Genomic DNA, 20,452 nt, shown 5'->3' on the forward strand with positions numbered 1-20,452 from the left:
CACACACACATCATGGAATATTACTTGGGCATAAGAAAGAATGAAATCTTGCCATTTGCAACAGCATGGGTGAACCTAGAGGACATTATTCTAAGTGCAGTAGGTCAGACAGAGAAAAGACAGGGATGGTCTTACTTATATGTGGAATCTAAACAAAACAAAACAACCAACCAAAAAACCACCAAACAACAACAAAAAAATAAGCTCATAGATACTAAAACCAGATTAGTGATTGCCAAAGGCAAAGGTTAGGGGTGGGAGAAATGGATGAAGGAGGTCAAAAAGTATAAACTTGTATTTATACCAGAACTTGTAGTTCTTTATTTTTAAATAAGTCATGGAGATACAATGTACAGCATGGTGACTTACAGTTAACAATATTACACATTTGAAAGTTCCTAAGAGATAAAATCTTATAAGTTCTCATCACAAGAAAAAATTTTATAACTACATAAGGCAATGGATGTTAAATAGACTTACTGTGGTATCATTTCACAGTGTATACAAATATTGAACCATCATGTTGTACACCTGAAAGTAATAAAATGTTATATGTCAGTTATACCTCAATTAAAAAAATAATTTCCCATGCATTATCTGTAGCATTTTCTTTTTTCCTTTTTTTTAAAGATCTTATTTATTTATTCGTGAGAGACACAGAGATAGAGGCAGAGACATAGGCAGAGGGAGAAGCAGGCTCCCCGTGGGGATCCCGATGTGGGACTTGATCCCAGGACCCCAGGATCATGCCCTGGGCCAAAGACAGAGGATCAACCACTGAGCCACCCAGGTGCCCAGATCTGTAGCATTTTCAACATTGTCACATTAGTGACCCCATCCTTTGGAAATCTTTGAACTAGAGTGAAGTTTATGCTTGTGATAGAAGATTTGCCACACAATGCCAGACTCAATGGGACTCATGCAGATTCCATCCTATCTGAACTTGCAGACCACATACCCTTTTTAAAAATGAAGTAATCAATTTCGATCTTAAAATAGAAATGATTCTAAATTCAGATTGAATTGTAAAAAATAATGATCTCCCCCCAATACCATATTTTACTACTTAAAAAGGACAATATGTCAGAAACCAGGATTACAAAACACTGGCATCATAACCTTTTCTCATGTTCAGAATACGTAGATTAACAGTAATGTTAACTCATAGTCTTTGTGGGAAGATCACAGAGATGACAACAATAAAACATTTGGGATGTAGAAGGCCAAATGTTTTCCTGACTTTTTGATGAAGGTGACAGCATCTCTATTGGGGAAAAGCAGAGGTCGTACAAAACAAAGTCGGGATTTTCATCACACGGCATGAACATCCCGACCGACATTACTCAAAGTTGCTTCTGGAAAGGAAACTCTTCACAGCACGTTGTTGGCTCTATTATGAGACTTCATTCAACCATAAGCACTATCAAAACTGCTCAATAACAGAGAAAATGGAAGTAGGTTAAGTAGGCATTTGGTGGCACAAAAAACAAAAGGAGTCAAATTTTCATCATAGTTTCATGTAATGAGAGTGATTTTGGTTACAGGAGTCATCTGGGTAAAGCAATATTAATAATACCACTTGTCAAATCTTTCTTTTTTCCCCCCTCTGGAGCAAAGATTAGTTAGGTAAATCCAGTGAAGGATTTTGATATGTGAGCACTGTTCTTGGTATCATATTCATCAGGAATTATCTCCCAAGACTAAAGACAACTTACTGCTCAGCTCACAGTCAGCTTCAGGACCAATTTTTCAGGCATTGTATTGGAAAGAACAACAATACGGCAAACTGAATTTGACCTTAAGACCAAAGAAGTAGTTTTTTGAAAGTTGGCTTACTTGAATTACCATAGTTAAAAGCTCGCTCTCACACTGAGACCCCCTACAATCCCCATTTTACATTCCACAACAGGTCAAATAAATAGCACTTCCCATGGCTCACCACAGTCCCCCACAACATGCTGGCTAGCACAGAACAGCCAAAGCCATCAGAATGACAACAAATACTTTGTGCATTCTTCCCAACACAGCAGGGGTGAACCACTGCTGTCAAGGTCAGAGCTCACTGCTAATTAAATATATATAAAAGATTGTTTTAAAGAAAGGATTTTCTTTACATAATCTTTAATAAAATGGCACTGAAATGATAAAACCAGGGTATCCTGAGAAAGCCAGAGGATGCAGCCTAGAACCTCCAAAAGGACCCACTCCATGACAGTTTGATAGAATGTTGGAAGCTGGGGGATGTTTCCTTTCAAACCGTGGAACTGTGGCAGGTGAAATTCAGAACACATGCATGAAAAACCTCTAGTCACCGAGCAGCTCTAAGGAGATTTCAAATGACATACTCTGCCACCTTTCCATCTCTTTTGGGGCAGCTATGTTCATGGTAACGAAGCCACGAGAAGCAACCGATCCTTAGCAATCTTTGCGTTGCATAGCTCTTGGTAGTTGGAAGCTTCTGGAAGGGATATGCATAGGTCAATTGGAATATCTGCCAATACTGACTCTGTCTCTTGTTACTAGATTCTCAAACCTCCAATCAATGAACCAGGGCAGTAAGTTTTAGGACAGCATGCTTCTAAATTCTCATGTCAATATTTCACCTGCCCAAATACTACATCAGGAGGTCTACAGAAATTGGAAGGATTAAAAGCTGGCATGTTCCTAAGGAAATGAATACTTGAATAGTTTTGGCAAGAGGGGAATCTCTAAGTCCGTACAGTTTCAGGGCACGGTCATAATCAGTTGGCTTTTTATTTTTTCAAATATAAAATTATGCTTTGAATTCACCTTACATTGAATGTATTTTTTTCTTTTTTTAGTTTTCTTTTTTTAAGATTTTGTTTATTTATTCATGAGAGACACACACACAGAGAGAGAGAGAGAGAGAGACAGAGAAAAAAGCTGGGAGGCTCCTCACAGGGAGCCCGATGTGAGACTCGATCCTGGGACTCTAGGATCACGCCCTGAGCCAAAGGCAGACCCTTAACCGCTGAGCCACCCAGGCTTCAATTTTTTTCTTTTTAACACTGGATACAAATTCGATGTTATAGTTTTATATTATTTTCATATAAAGTTCAGAAAATCCAGCTCAAGAAATTTGATACGTGAGAGATTGTTGAAGATAGTGAATAGCATTCCTTCTTTTACTATGTTTACTACTGTCTTTAAAATATTTAGTGAAAACAGTGATAACTTTACATTTGTCCATAAAAAGCTGTTAAAAAATGAGAAACCTTGATGTAGTCCATAACCTTATTTTACTGGAGGCTCCGAGGTCCCAGCACTGGCCTGGGAATCAAACGGAAGTCTGCAGCCCAGGATGATGACATCTAGTTCAGAGCCCTGTTTGAGGGTGGTGACTGAGGAGCATTAGTGAGGAGGCCCAGAGCCGGACCAGCCATCTGGCCTGGTGTCTATCTGCATATGGAGGTGAGCAAGGATTAAAACCCATACCTGATAAATAGATGCCTTGGGGGCACCTGGGTGGCTCAGTAGTTAAGCATCTGCCTTTGGCTCAGGTCGTGATCCTGGGTCCTGGGATCCAGTCCCACATCAGGCTCCCAGTGGGGAGACTGCCTCTCCCTCTGCCTGTGTGCCTCTCTCTCAGTGTCTCTCATGAATAAATAAATAAAATCTAAATAAATAAATAAATAAATAAATAAATAAATGCACGCCTTGGAAATGGCCTGAATGTTTGCCAACCCTGAAACATTAACCAGGACTCATCTTTTGACTAAAATCTTAAATTCTTGTGTTTTATTGCCCTTGACTTTTCACTCTATACACAGAAAAAGATGTTCAGTTATTTGCAGTTTCTTGTTACTTAGACTCTGGATAATTAAAGTTTTATATATCCGTCTGGAAAGACAGACATTAGGTTCACTGCTGCATGATGTTTTATTTGATAGCTATGTGTTTAGGAACATCAAAAGCGAGTTTGGGGAGCATGCTAGACTTGATGGGTTGTGGTCAGACAGAGCTGTTCCTAGCTCTTCACCAGGGTGTGGTCGTTCCAAGCGGAGCTCAGAAAATCACTGGAATTTGGAGACTCCCCAAATTAAAGTAATAAGCATGCTGGAATTCAAGTTCAAACTCAAGGGAGAGATTTACCTGAGAAAATTTAACACCTAGGATATCTATAATTCTGCTATTTGGCATTATTTTGTTTTTCAACTTCATAAGGAATAGATGAACATTCAGTCTCCAGTCAAATAAAAAGATTTTAAGAACAAGACCATATTATGTCCTGAAACTCTCTGTGAGCTTTACCAGGACTCCTAGTTCCAAACGCTGGGGTTGAGGTTCTGTTTCTGTTATTAACTTCTATTGTTAGGTTTACAGTTTTATTCTGGAGACCTGCTGTGGCCCAAACCTGACAAACAGGTTCCTGCTTCTGTGTAAATGAAAAACCTGAAGGGAAAACAGCCAGCTGTAGTTTTGTACACATTTTGCAGTTTCTTCCTTTCTATCTGGGACTCCTGGGATATTTTGTATTTGGACATGGGCAGACAGACACGTAACTGATAGAGGATTCCCCACCTCCCACCTCCATCCAGAGAAACTTTGGGGAAGATTATTTTGTAAACCAGAGATGCAGGAATTTAGACTAATGTGCCTCCCGGAACCCTTGCACTGATTTAGACATTGGTACGGTCCCTCACAAGTGAAACAGCTTCTATTCTCCAGCTCAGGATTTCGGCAGATTAGGATTTTGCTACCATTACAGCACTAGGTAATTCTAGGTATTGCTAATGATGGTTAGTCTGTGATATTAAGCCCTCCCACAATCCCTTTGATTAGAATTCATGGGGCCTTTCCTTTAAAATAAATAATTTCTGATCAAATTCTTTCCCTTCATTTTTCTTTGCTTGCTTCCTCTCACTTTGTTGGGCTAAAAAGGAAGGAGTTTGAATGGCTTATTATTTTTATTTCAGTCTCTGCCCCATGCGGGCAGACTGGCCTTCCTCGTGGCCTTTTCTTTCTTCCTAATTTTTCCTCAGAAAAAATGGGGCCCCTCGTGCCAAGAAAAATATTTTCTTCACTGAGCATCTTCTAAGGATGAGTTTTTGCTCCAAGTTTCAAGGTTATACTTCAAAATCTCAAGAAGCCTCCACATGTTATCACAACCTTCCATTTAGAAACCTTAGTATCTTTATCTTTGCCTGAGCAGCAGTTTCCAAATGTCAAGTACAGTTTACTTCATTTTAAGTGAAGGATTTCAACTTAATACATTTTTTCAAATCCTTATATCTTTTGGCCAGAACTATAACTCTCTCTTGAATGATTCTTAGATCCTTTCTGCCTGCTTATCATGTCATTATTGACACTGAAGAACTCCTCCTACCCCTACCTTCCCCCACCTTGTAAACTTGTCAGAGGGGAAATATCACAGTCCCTAGGATCCCATTTGCTTGCAACCATTTACTAACCAGTGTGTTTGCCACATGGTGATCAAATACGACTATCGCCTACAGCAAACTTCACAACCTTGGAAAGGTTTGCAAATCCAGCTGCAGTTTTTTGAAAAATGCAACAGGAGGCTAAACGCATGGATCCTTCTAGAAGGGCATAACCTTCTCTACCTCCAACTAATTTTCTGTGTTTGGCTAGCCATGGCATGAACTCCACGCAAAGGGGCAGATTACTGAGGGAAGGTGGAAAAACAAAAGGAAAGGGTTGGAGGCCAAGTGGGCACGTATCCAAGGAATGAGATAACTACTGGAAAAAGGCAGAGCTCCTTTAGAATTAATCATCCTTTGTCCTCATTTCTATATTGCTCATTCTCTGTTTTCAGCCTGGGAGAGGTTAAAACAGAGAGATCAAATGAAATACTTCCATAAGCAGTTCTGGGCTTCAGATGATATTTTGTGGCGTTTCCTCAAGGAACATGGGCTCTGCTTGTTCCTTTTGCTGTCACTCACACAGCAGGAATGCCATGGGCCCTGCACGTTTACATTGATTGTGAGTGCCATAGCCAAAAGATGTCCCTTTAAGTCTATTCTCTTCAAGTAAATATGTCCATTTGAATGGATTGCTAGGTAGGAGCACGACAGACTTCTCAGGGCTGAGTTCACTGCCTGTTGTCCTGTTTTGGCTTCTTGCGGTGAGTGCTTCTCAAATTTAGTTACGAGTTTCTCTGGCATGTGAAACAATCTGCAGGATAAATGCCATCAATTTTCCTCAAAAATGTAGGAGGATAGGGAAGAGATTAAAGCCCTGCAACTCATAACTTAGAATGTTTTTTTTTTTAAAAAGATTTTATTTATTTATTCATGAGAGACACAGAGAGAGAGAAAGAGAGAGAGAGGCAAAGACACAGGCAGAGGGAGAAGCAGGCTCCCGCAAGGAGCCTGATGTGGGATTCGATCCCCGGCCCTGGGGATCACACCCTGAGCTGAAGGCAGATGTTCAACCGCTGAGCCACCCAGGCGTCCCTAGAATGCTTTTATAATAAAAAACACAGTGGTTATATTTTCAAGTGGAATGCAAAATTCCTACTTCACATAACGGAACACCAGGCTACCACGATTTTATTATTTAGGGGGTTTCAATGTTTCAGGGCCAACCTCAGAAACATCAACTCCCTTCTGTTTGATAGGTGGCCTCAGTAACAATACTTCAGGGACACTGATTGAACTCAGCATTGCTAAGTGCACGTGCCGAATTATACTAACGTATTACTGGATTGCAGGTTAAATAGACTTTTTAAAGAAAAAGTTGGTTGTAATCACAAAAAGAAGATAATTCTTAGTGAAGATTCAAACTCCCTTAAGTTAAAGAGAAAGAGACAAGAAAGGAATTACTAAATTTGTATAATTAAAAAGTCAAGGTCAGGTCCAGTTTCAGGCATACTTGAATCCAGATAATCAGCCAATACCTGATGACATCCTTTACTAGACTTTGCTTTCTGGTGTGTTAACTTCACTCTGAGGAGGAATTTCCTGTTGGTGGCCCCCGGCAACTAGGCACTTCCTTTTTATCCTTATAGCAAGGAATTTCTGTTCCCAGCAGACCCACAAAAGCATCCCTGGACCCATTTCTTGCCCAGTGGCATAGAAAGAGCTGTTTGGCCATGAAGGGATCATAAGGCCCTCTTCAGAAAGAAGAGGGACCAGTTCTATGCAAACCACAATAGGCTGGTACATGTGAGGACATATAGGGAGTGTTATGAGGGGCTCAGAAAAAAAGTGGGAATAGATATTGTCAGGTCATAACCTTGTAAATCCACTAAGATTATTTTTCAAAACCATGTTTCTCCCAAGATCTGAGTACCTCCCACGTGGTAAAAGTAATTCCTCAGCTTGACAGTGCTGGATTTATTGGACAATAAAGCTGACATTTATCTACCTCCTACCACTTCAGTCTTCACAACAATCTTTGGTAGATATTATTAAACTCCACTTACAGATGAAGAAGCTGAGGCGAGGCAGATGCTAGAAGGTGCTACAAAATCATGACCTCGATAGCAGTCCTGCCCACTGCCACTTAGCGGTCCCAGTTGGGAGACCACCTACAGAGTGTCAAGACACTGCAGACAGCCCAGGCGGAAGGAAGGAAGAGGACAGAAGGGGTCTGAGGTCTTGGCGGTCAGAGGGGGCCTGCCAGCCAGTGTGTCCTGGGCACCCATTTCCTCTCGCTCCATACCAGTCACTTTTCATGGGTCAGTAATCAACGTGTCCAAAAATGCATACAGGCCTTGAAGATTTAAGTGGCAGTTAATCATTTGTATATTAGGGTGGATTGAGTGAATCAGCTGTTTTTCTCCTGACACCTGGAACAGATTAATGGATTCTGAGCTGTGAATCATTCAACTGTGAGAGGGTAGCATGGCTCACCCTGGAGAAAAGCAGGTCTGGGAGAAGGATGTTCTGTGGGACTCAGGATACCATAAGGGCTCCGAGACCATGGGCAAGAGTAAAGGCAGGTGGAAATCATCTCAGAGAGGGAGGCAAACGATCCCAATGATGAACTTCAGGTATTTTCACATTTTGAACAGAGTTAGCCCTGATTCAGAAAATTATGCATGAGCGGAGGGGTTTGGATATTCTGTGATATGCCTGCCATATGCTGAAAGCCCTCCCTTCTATCCTGTATTCACAGACCCAAAAACCTGAGAGACAAGACCTTGTTGCTAGAAAATCAGAGTTAAATAGGTTAGCCAGGCTCTAGCTACCATTTATGGCATAATGCATGGAAATCACACTGATAGTTGGAATGCAATCTCCTCAGTCTGTGCCTCTTTCTGGTTTCCTTAACTCTCTCCCCATTCCTCAGAAAGCAGTACCCTTTCCAGAACAATCAGTTCAAAGGTTATGAACACCGGCTGTTATGGGAGGTAAACTTCCAGGTGAGAGGGCAGGTTTTGGGGGAACAGAAGACCACAAGCTCATTTGTGGCTGGCCTCCAGTTGACGTCACAATGTCTAGTACCCAGAGTCTGTGCTAGGCCATTAAGTTCCTTCCTATCCACCTATTTTACTAAGATAACTAACTTCCAAGGGGCAAAACTCGACCTGAAACTTCCATAAAAATGTAGCAATAGCAGGTAATTTTCATTGTACACTAACCCTGCTAACACTTTTTCCTTTTGCTCATGTTCACTAGGGTTGAGTCATACAGAGACCTCAGGAGGCTGGAACAGGAGTTCCAGCGGGAGGAGAATGCTGTGTCTGAGGAGGCCAGTAAGTGAAAGGGAACACTGAGAACTCACCCTGTGTGCAAGGGGAGAAGAGCTGTTGGGAGGCAAGACCCTTCAATTTTTGTATGAAAGAAAGTATGTGCCCTTGTGAATCCCAAGAGCCATTCCAAAGAAATGAATCTGTTTTCTCTTCAGAGTTTCTGGTGGCCTCTGCTCTATTTTTACCACATTATTTGACTTAATTGGATGTGTTAAAACATTTCATAATACTTGTCTAAATGCATGATTGTCAATGGTTTACTGTATTCTTCTGTGGTCGTGGGACCAGTTTTCTTTTCTCTTTGTGGAACATGTTGTTGAAATTAAATGTCAATTGAAAATATGACCCAATTTACAAAGACATATACTCAATTTCTTAAGAAATTTCCTTTGTGTAAAGCAAAAGATGGCTGGGTTTTCCTACTTTGCTGATACCAATTCACTCTTTGGTACTTTAGTCAATCCTTTTGAAAAGGAAAGGAAAAAATAGTTAAATATGTATACTTGGGATACATGCGGACTTTGGTGTTATCAGACAAACATGGTGAGTGTTTCAGATCCACTACTTCATAGCAGAAACTTTGGGTAGGTTGCCCAGTCTCTGTGGGCCTCACAGGAGGAAAGCAAAGACTAGGGTTTAGAAGGGACCCGGTGGTGGCTCTTGCTAGGCTCTGGGTAAGTGGCTAGGCCCTACTCTAGCTATGAAAGTACAGAATATACAGGCTCACTTTTCCTTCTGCCATCGTAGTATAGCATAGTGTGTGGTGGAGGTGGAGGGAAAGAGGTAGGTGAGAGGAAAGGTAGAGCTGCAACTGGCGGAAAAAGGATTCAGAAAAGGGATGCCTGGGTGGCACAATGGGTTGGACATCTGATTCTTGGTTTCAGCTCAGGTTGTGATCTCAGGGTTGTGAGATGGAGCACTGCATAGGGCTCCAGACCAGGGCAGACTCTGCTTGAGATTCTCTCCCTCTCTCTCCCTGCCCCTCCCACTTGTGCTCTCTCTCTTTCTCTCTGAAATAAATAAATAAATCTTAAGAAAGGAAGGGGATTCGGAAAAGAGTTGAAGAAGCAGATGTCTCAGGACAAACCTGGGGCTGAAATTTCCACAGAAAGGTGATGATAGTAGCTGACGTTCATTGATCACGGACCATGCCAACACATTCTATAGTAGATATTGTCATTATTACCTCAGCTCTAGAGTTGGGGAAACTGAGGTTTATCTCATTGAATTGACATGCCTCAAATCAGCCTACTGCTAAGTGGTGAAGTAGTGAATTCAAATCAGACATTCATATGTCAGAGCTCCTACATAACCACCATGCTGGACAATGACAGGCCACCATGAACTGCCTTACTTCCCTCTGGGATGACTGTGCCTAGCAATGGCAGATAGACATTTTTGTGTTTCCAGTGATGTCCATGAACTGACATGTGGTGTCAAGGAAGGGGGGAAAAAGGGGAGGAGGGAAAATGGAGAGGAGATAAGAGGGATAAGGCACAAATTGCAGAAGGGAGAGCCTGCAGAAATCCTGGGACCACCTGGGTCCCTGTAAAGTACAAGGGGCAAATCATGCCAAAGAGACCCCTGCGGGGAAAGGGAGTAGGGGAGGGGTCATGTCGGTAGCACGTTGGCCCCTGGTTTGGGCAGAGTTCTTGCAGGCTTGAGAGAGGAGAAGCAGCTTCCATCCATCAGAAATACTTCCACAATGGAAATGTAAACAGCCTCAGATTTCCTTCTGGCCCCTCTAGCACTTTCTTAGCAGAGACAGCCAATTTCAGCTATTAAGGAAAATTTATTTTTTTATGGAAGGACTTTGGTTCTTATTCTTTCTAAAAGTTTTTTTATTCACTTGATATGATAATTCTAAATGCTTTTAGTTTACCCTCTCACATGCATGTGAAATTAAAATTATTATAGCAGGATATAGATTTATCTTTATATGTGTTATGGAGTGCATTGTGATGGTGCATGATTTTATTATAATGTATAAAAATAATCTAATCATATAACAAAAATGTTATAAAGTAAAGGAAAAACTCACCCACAATTTCAGGTTGCTCACATAAAAACTGTGATAATTTGGGCCTTTCTGTTCCAGTCTATTTTTTCATGTCCAGGCATTCAAAGTATTTGCATAATTTTACACCCCTCCTTTTTCACCCATCTTTCTGAAGGCATGTTTCCATTTGGGCACTAGCTCTTTGTCATCATTCAAAATTGCTTAATATACCAGTAAGTACCTACAACATATTTTTCTCAGCTTTTTTACTAGAAATTAAGTGGTGAAGCAAATCCCGATTAATATGAATTTTGGCACAAAAAAAGACATGATGACTTTAAGGCACGAGGCAAAAAAAAAAAAAATCTCTCTATTAGCTCTAGTAGATAGCTGCTTAGAAATGCTTTTGAAAATAAAACCATGGAATATTTCTATTGTAATCACTGTTTTTCATTAACGTGCTGCTAGAAGTTCTAAGAGCTAGTATTCACTGACTACCTCCTATATGGCAGGCAGCAGTCTAAGGGCTTTCCATTATTAGTTCATTCACTTCCCCACCCCCACCCCTGATGTGAGGAGGGCACTGTTTGGAGCCCTATTTTATAAGTGATGCCACTGGGACACAGAAGGACAAAGTGACTTGCACAAGTTCATACAGCTAGTAAGTGGCAAGGTGGGGACTCAAACCCATGTTTTCTGGACCCCAGTTTATATACTTAGTACCATGTTTTAAAATTAACAGAGGGGCACCTAGGTGGCTAGTCAGTTAAGCGTCCAACTCTTGACCTCAGTTCAGGTGTCGATCTCAGGGCCATGAGTTCAAAGCCCCACGTTTTTATGATAATAAAAACTAAAAAATAAAATCAGCAGAAAACTCTTTCACATTGGAAAGGAGTTTGACTTGATGGGTTAGATGGAGCTGGGTCCAGTTTTGACTCTGTCCCTTATCAGCTGCCCATGCTTAGGCAAGTTACTCAAACTCTCTGAAACTTGTTTCTTTACCTGTAAAATAAAATTTGTAGAGTTGTTAGAAGGCATAAATGAAATCATGGAAGTAAAGTGCTTAGCACAGTAGTAGATGCTCAATGAAGGTTAGTTCCTGCCTCTCTTCTGATCATTAGTCTGATAAGCAGCAAGAGAAGGAACAAGGAGTCACTTCTCCTTCAGTTAGACTGGAAGAAAAAGCTGATAATAGATGGTGGATGAAATCAAACTTTTAATATCATGTTAGTTTTTCACTTCAATCCTCAAAAAAAAAAAAGTGAGATATCAGGATAGGATCATATAACACAGAAGCTAGTTGAACAAATGGAAAATCAAAAAAGTAAAGGATAAGACAAAATAGTAAAAGGATAAGACCTGAAAAATGGTCTAAATTAACCAGACATAAAGCAAAGTGTGGGGCCTCAAGATATGGTGATATCCCCAGCACTGGACTGTGCCTTGCACACAGTGGGGGCTCATAAATCCACAATGAGTGATGGATGAGCAATGCATTGATGCAAAAGGGCTGCATCTCAGACATCACAAGAGGTCTACACTTCTTGCAGGCTGGTCTTAGGAAGAAATGTGAGATGGATGAGTTTGTTTTAGCTCTCTGAAAAGTGCTAGAATTCTGTCTCCCTTCTTGGCCACTGGCCTTCGGTTTTCAAATGCCCTGCTCAAATGTCTTCACAGGCTTGTCCCCTGCTCTGCTGGAGACCTTGAACCTTTGCGTTGCCCTGTCTTCCTTTACCCCTCTTCCCCATCTTCCTTTATCAAAACTTACCTGTCTTTTAACTCATCACCTCCATCTTCTAGGGCCCTGCTGGGGAATCTGATTGCCTGAATCAAACCTAAGTCCTCTTCAGTGGCATTTCAGAGTCTGGAGTTTATAGTGACAAGATTTTGGCGGCATGACCCTTTTGTGCCATTTAATGGGAAATTAAATTACTCATCTTCCAATGACAGGTCTCTGTTGATGGGAATTTCCAGCAACTTGTTATGCTCTCTGCAGCTGAAGCTGAAGAAGTTATGGAGAACATAAAGGCAATTAGACAGTTCCACAGAGTGTCATAAGAAAGCAAAAAAAAAAAAAAAAAAGAAAAAAAGAGAGAGAGAGAGAGAGAGAGAGAGACAGAACATGAACAACATTTATCCAGAGAAAGTGAGAGTTGCTTTAATAGGCATTTGCTCTGCACTCCCCTAGGTGCCAGCAGAGGAGGCTTACACTGTAGTCTTGTTTGTCTGGCCATTTCCGAATTCCTTTAAAGTACCTACTCTGCCTTCAGAGCATACAACAGTGCTGCTAGACTCAAATGGGAGGGTGTGATCTGACATTAAGGGAGGTTCTCTGGAAAAGGTTTACACTACTAGTAGCCATTCATCAAGGAAAATGTGAGATCCTTTTCTCTAGAGGTTAAGGCAATGCATTTCTCTGCAATGATTTCACAGTGATTGTTCCCTATGGTAAGTGACTGCCCTAAAAGTTTGCCTACAGCCTTTTCTGGTCCTGAGATCAGACCATTCCAGACTGGTAAAGAACAAATATCTGGAAGAGTGCTTTCCCAGGCAACTTCAGGGCACTATTCCCCTGGTGCTTGAATCCAGTGCAGGTGGGGGTGGGGGATTCTCGGAGGGAGGGCGAACCACGCCCCAACACAGTACACATGATTGATGCCCATCTTGTTTATGCTCAGACCCTTCATGCTTTTAGGGATAGCTTTGGCCTTGGGATGGGCCGGGCTCTCCGCTACCCTTTGGAATTTCCCATGGCCTTGTGCCATTGTTCTGATCCTCCTAATCAGGCCTTACGCTTCCATCAAGTCATGACTGTTTGCTATTTTCAGCAGAGGAATGAACAATGCGTGAAATATGATCATTCTCTCTAACATGTAAACAAGCCTAGGAAAAAATACCAGGGCTTCCCTCTCACTTCACGCCAGCCACATTGGCCTTCTTCTGGTTCTTCCCCTAAGGCCCTTTGCTCAGACTGGAATGCTTGCCCCTGGCTGATTCTTCGAATTACTGGGTTCTTCTCTTTCAGGTTTGGGTTTAGCTATTCCAGCTTCAGAGAAGTCATCCCTGACCTCATGACCTAACGGAGCACCATGATATCCAATGGCACCCTACTGCTTCCCTTTCTAGGACCTCCCTCAATCCCAAACTAAAAAACTAACATTGTGTATATGCATACATGTGTATACATGTGCATGTATATACCTTGGTGTGTATATCTACCAACATGTTGTTGGTCTCCTGCACCAGATTCTCAGGACCCTGAAAGCAAGAACTATGTGAAATAAACACAAAATGGGAGCCCTCTGTATATTCAATGAATGAATATGAATGAATGAATCAATGAATGAATGAATGAATATCCATAAATCCTTCTCAGGGGAATAGCTAATGCTCTATGGTCCATACCTGTGCTGTCCAAAGGGACAGCCACCAGCCACGGGTAGCTGGCAGACACTTGAGATGTGGCTCATCCAAACTGAAATGTCCCATAAGTGTAAAATATGCCCTGGACTTCAAAGACCAGGTACCAAAAAAGTGTGTAAAATATCTGATTAATAATTTCTAGTTTGGCTGCATATTTAAATCACATCTTAGATAAATTGCGTTAAGTAAAATATAGGATAGAGTATTAAAATTAATTTCACCTGTTCTTTTCACTTCCTTCAGTGTGGCTACTCGAAAACATAAAATCATAAGACTTTCTGTGATATTATTATTGGCCATTGCTGGTCTGTACCTTTGTAAGAATAATCACAAAGTCAGTATGTTATCGCTAAATGTTGTTTAATCAATTCAAAGAGAAACGTCTTCCCCATATTTACGAACCTGGACTCTAGTCCTGGGTCTGCCAATAACTTGCTGGGAGAACGGGGCTGAGACATCTTCCTGCAGGGCGCCCAGGTCCTTCCTGTGACCAGGCGAGAATGGAATTAGACAGTGTCAAAGGGTCCTTTCAGCTTGAACAGAATAGCATATAATTCCATTATTAATTGCCCAGTTTGGATTAGTACAGCAGAGAAATATTCCTGTGGGACTGATATATTTTATAAACCCCTGCCCCCCTTTACCTCCCCTTGTCCTTCAGATGCACTTTGCAAGCTGTACTATATAAACAAAGTCAAAGATAAATTCTAACAAAAGCTTGTTTTCCTGCACTGGATGTAACCAAAGTTGGTGCAAATAATAATTTGCTAATCAGAATCAAAGAAGTTGGTTTAGCTGGATTTCCAGAGCTGCTTTAGCAGAAGCCACTGATTTTTCTGCACATGTTTGCAGACAAAGCGCCTGAGGTCCTTGCACATGGCGTTTTGCCCCATCTGGCTCTGTGAGAGATCCATGCTGCAACTGGCCTTGCCTAAAAGCTGGGGCCAGAGCAGCACCCAGCAGGCCTGATATGTAACAGAATTGAAGCCATCATTGCTGCTTTAGGGATTCCAACTGGGCTAAATTGCTTAGTAAATTCAAGTTGGTATTTTAGACTCAGCACCTATTTGGTAAACCCAGACAGAAAAGGGTGAGGGAACCTTATAGCAATTTATATATACTCGTTGATGCTTTGCCAGAGTCATATTAGTAAATTGTGGCTTTGACCATGTTCATTGCCTGGCAGGAAAAGGAAGTGTGACAATCACTCCTCCCCAGGTGGCTGCTGCTTCCCCTCCCTCCTCCATCCAGTCCCTTTGCATGTCGCTTTCTTTTTGCCTGGATGATCCCTCCTCCCACTCCACTGGGGAAGTCCTACTCAGCTTCCACAGCACAGTTCAAGTCTCAGCTCCTCTCTCGAGTCTCCCGGATTCTCCAGATCGGAAATGAAGTGCTCCTAATCTGTGTTCTCGGAGGAAAAGCAAAGAGCAAACATGTACTGAATGTTGATTATTTCAATTTTTCAGGTATTATCAGATATAATTTCCCAACAATCCCAAGAAGTAGGTAAGCAGTGAAGATAAGACACAAAGAGGTTACACAAATGTCTCCACCTCACCCTGCTAGTAAGTGTCAGGCTCAGGATCAGCAACCAGAGCCTAGGTATCCTGATACAGTGTATATGGTTCTCCCCCACTCCCAGATGATGGGATTTCTTGATGGCCTGCACTATTCCTTACTCATCCTTTTATTTCCCCAAAGCATACAACAATGGCTGGCCTATAATAGGTACTCACAGAGTGCCTCTTAATGAATGCATTCATTAATTTTCAATATAGGAAAAAACCTGTGTTTAAGCTTTTAAAAAGTCACACTAAATGTTCAGTCTTCATCTAAAAATTGCCACTACTTAGGTTAATTCATTTGCTGTCTTCCCCCCAGTACATTTTCACACTTCTGCTCAGACAAGGTGTCTAAAGCCCAATACAGTAACGCAGACACTAACAAAGCTCTGGGGTGCGGTGGCCCCGACCTTTCTGAAGGACAGCAGGGTCTTCGGTATGATGGGGGTTCTTTCAACAGGGTCCTGATCACACATCTCCTTCCCCCTTTGCATTTTTGCTTTCCTGAGGGCGCTCAGGGGACTCAGTTCTGCCTATTACTTCCAGGAATAATTCCAGGGTTCGAGATAGCCATCATCAGGCAAGATATTCCCAGGGTTCTTCCAACTTTTTCCTGCCAAAGATCTGTGGACAACCACAGGTTCTCCCTCTCAGCGTCCCTTGGCATAACCCTAGAATCTTTCTCAACAAAACCACTAATGATTGATTGGAGTGGCCATGCTAAACAAATCATATTTGCCATCATGAGCTGGGCATAAACAAAGCATTTGGAGGAACCCACTCACACAAGCGAGCACTGCAAAGGCTGTAGCAGCCCCTGCCCCGCCTTGCCCATGTGTCCCTGTCATTACAGTTCCACTGTGCACCTGCTGGACTTCCAGCTGCAAGCACCTGCTATAGGAACTCGCTTTGCCGCCTGCACACAAAAGGCTGGAAATGCAGGGGATTAACAATAAATGGCCATGTGGCTGGTGGAAATTAGTGTATAAATACCCCAGCTTCCTCACCCCTCGGATGTAATTCCTTCTTTTGAGAAACTCGGTAGCCTCATTAAACAGTTGTCATGTCTGACTGTGGGCTTATTGGTAATGTTCTTGATAATGAACCTTTATTTGCTTCTTCTGCTTTTCTGTCTTACTTCTCTGATGATTCCTGAAACCACCTCCCAGATGCACTGCTTGCACTGTCTTAGGTCAGCTTGCACTGGTCTTAGGGTCAGCTCTTGGGGAGACCAAAACTAGACAATGTTTATATCAAAAGTCTGGGGAATGGAACACCAGAGCTCCCTGAGATGCATGCAGTGTTTATAGAGAGATTAATTGCTGGTGATGGGAACTCAAGAATGAGGAGGTGAAAAGAGAGGGGGCGCTGAGGTATGGGACAAGGAAAGAAGAAGGAGTTCATTCAAGAAGTTCCTTCTGGGATGCCTGGGTGGCTCAGTAGTTGAGCATTTGCCTTCGGCTCAGAGTGTGATCCCAGGATCCAGGATCAAGTCCCACATCAGGCTCCCTGCAGGGAGCCTGCTTCTCCCTCTGCCCGTGTCTCTCTGTGTCTCTCATGAATAAATAAATAAATCTTAAAAAAAAAAAAAAGAAGTTAGCTCTGCTGGATGCTCAGGAACATGGAGCAGCAGTGTCAGGTGTGCAGAGGAGAAATGTGTAGAAGGATGGGAAGCCTGCCACTAAATCACTGTCTCCTGAGAAATCATGAAATCTGATTGAAACAGACATCCAGACGGCTCTTTTTGTGCTATGCTCCTTTCTTTTGGGGAATTTGCATATTCCCCGATTAAAAAGATAGATATAAAGTGCCTTGAAAAATAGTGTAAGAAGTAAGCCATTGTATAAAGCCATTAGTTTTGAATAGTAAGAACACTATTTTCTCATTTCCTTTGGAAATCTAATTGAATATTCCTTATGAAAAATGGCTTGAGGATAAGTACTTAAAGGATACTCCGCTACCAGCTATGCTCCTGTTTTCTTGTGATTACTTCCCTACATGGAAATCACATAGATCATGATGATGGCCTTATGACTTAGCATGTGGAACATCATTAAGGTTATTTTCATTCACTATATTGAATGTGCTATCATCTTTCCTGTAAAAGAAATCACCTAGACCCACATAATTGCCCAAAAGTCACTAGATCTTTTGGCATAAAAGTGATAAAAATCATTTAAGAATAGGTGATATAGGGATGCCTGGGTGGCTTAGTCGATTAAGTGTCTGACTCTTGATTTTGGCTCAGGTCATCTCAGGTTCCTGATATCGAGCCCCACATAGGGTTCCCCACTGAGTGGGGAGACTGCTTCAGATTCTCTATCTTGCACACACTCTCTCTCAAATAAATAAAAAGTCTTTAAAAAAGAGAGAATAGGTGATTTTAGTAAGATAAAGGGGAGAGTAAGTTCAACAAGAATCTATTGCTATGAGATTTAAGTTGTCTAGCTTGATTTTCCTTGTCTTTTCTGCTGGAAAGAGGAGCAGAACCATGTTAGAATAGACTCTGTCTTGAAGAGAAGCAAAGAGGAGGCAATAAAAGGCAAGAATTTGGTGCTCAGAGTTACTGAGTCTGCCCCTACTCCTCCACCCTGCCTTGAGCAAGCCCTCTGCTCAGGATCATACTCACACAGTCTGGGAATAGTCAGAGTGCCCAGCGACAATGTGCCCAGTGACAATGTGCCCCAGCTGACATGTGGTGCAGGAGAAACTTGTATCCAGGGCTATCTGAGCCAAATTTTTCCCTTTCTATGCCCAATAGAAAAGACAGAGAGAAAGCTGTAAAAATCCCACTCAGGATAGACTCAGTGACAATGTGCTTAATCCCACAGCACTGATGAGGTGTGCTCCATGTTCCCAGAGCTGACCATGGGTTGGGCAGCAATCACAGCATGGGGACAATATGGGGGAGAGGGAAAGGGGAAGGTGCACCCCAAGGGGGCAGTCTATGGAAAACAGAGGGAGACAGTGGGGTGTCATGAGGAGAAGCGGTGCTTGGCTACTTGCCTTGGTTCTAACGCTCTCTGGACATTCTTTTCCACACAAAGGATGATCCAGAAGTAACGTGAGCACAACAGATCTGGCCAACCCCTCAGGACCCCTGCATTCACTGTCTACTCTTTCCTAACTTCACATCTTTCTTGGTTCATACTGTCCCATTGCCCAGACTATTCTTCCCATGCTCTCTACCTGGCTGGCTCCTCCTCCACAACCTAGCTCAGGCATGTCCTTCTTCTAGAAGCCTCCACCAACCCCAGGCCTGGGCTCTGTGCTCCCATGTCTTCCGTATCAGCCTGGAGTACCAATAAACATTAATTGGGCATCATGTCTTTCAATGTCTGTCACCTCTTATAAGTTGTGAGCCCCATTAGCCTGACTCAGTGTCCTTCCAGTGTTTCTTCCCAGCACTTTACTGCATAGAAAGCACTCAACAACTCAACTCTTAGAACTACATCTAACTGTATTACATCTTCCTTTATGCAGTTTCCACTTATTCTCTGCTCAGTAGGAGAAAGTTGTTCTCCCAAATGCTGCTCCTGTCCTGTCATTTTTTAAAAAGATTTTTATTTATTCATTCATGAGACACACACACACAGAGAGAGAGAGAAAGAGAGAGAGAGAAAGAGAGAGATTGAGAGAGAGAGAGAGAGAGAGAGAGGCAGAGACACAGGCAGAGGGAGAAGCAGGCTCCATGCAGGGAGCCCAATGTGGGACTTGATCCCGGGTCCCCAGGATCACGCTCTGGGCAGAAGGCAGTGCTAAACCTCTGAGCTACCCAGGGATCCCCTTGTCCTGTCATTTTCTTAAACAACACAGTTAACAGTGATCGTGATATCAATAGGCATTGATAGAAGGATCTGGGCAGAACACTTCACTCGGGGACTGCTTCTTTCACCTATCTTTCAGATTGGCAGATTGCCATGAAATTTTGCCCTGAAATGTTTGACAGTCACCATGACTTCCCAACTGCTCAGTTGCATTGACTTCAATCTGACACTTCACAGTTACACAAGGCAGGTAACTGAGGCCCTAGGGGTGACATTCAGGGATTCAAATTTTAAAAATCTTCTCAGATCATTCTGATGGGCTGGCCAAGGCTAGACGCCTCTACGTCCATCTAGTCCCATTGGTCTGCCTAGTACTGTCTATTGGACGTGAAGTGAGACTGTTTTTCTTTATTGAAGGACCGGGGTCATTTCAGATGGGAATTGCAATGTTCTGAATGTTCCACATGTCCTGACGGTGAATATTTTGCCCCAGTCCCCATCAGATATGACATCTGCTTTCTCCTCCCAAGGCAAGGGCAATGAGCCCTAAGGCAGTGCTGGTGGACAGACAGCCCCAGGACTTCATTGAGAAGGATGGTGCAGGATGTCTTCCTGTGCCCCTGCTTTGTCGGGCGGTTGAGGACACCGAGTGTCACAGAGCTCCAGGCGGGACCTGCCATTTCAATTCTAACAAAATGAAACACTGAGTCAGATTTTCCTCCTTGCTTTTTATTCCCTACTTTTTGGTGAGCATTACTGCACAGAGTGCCATTAAATTGGCTGAATTTAGTTCTTTGTCTCTGATTTTTTTAAAAAATCTTAAGCTGGTATGAGGTTTTAGGCTCCTTGGGGCTCCCTGTCAGCTCATAGGACTGTCCTTCTCTCCTAAGCATTCCTGATTGTAAGTCTTACTGCACATTCATGGCAAGTAACTGCGTGATCATCCCTGTGACTTCTAAAATGAGCACAGTCTACAGAATGGAAAACGTTGTCAGACATCTGAAAATAAATTCTGAAAGCT

The sequence above is a fragment of the Canis lupus genome, chromosome 6 (genome assembly GCF_048164855.1).
Source record: "Canis lupus baileyi chromosome 6, mCanLup2.hap1, whole genome shotgun sequence".
Taxonomy (NCBI): Eukaryota; Metazoa; Chordata; class Mammalia; order Carnivora; family Canidae; genus Canis; species Canis lupus.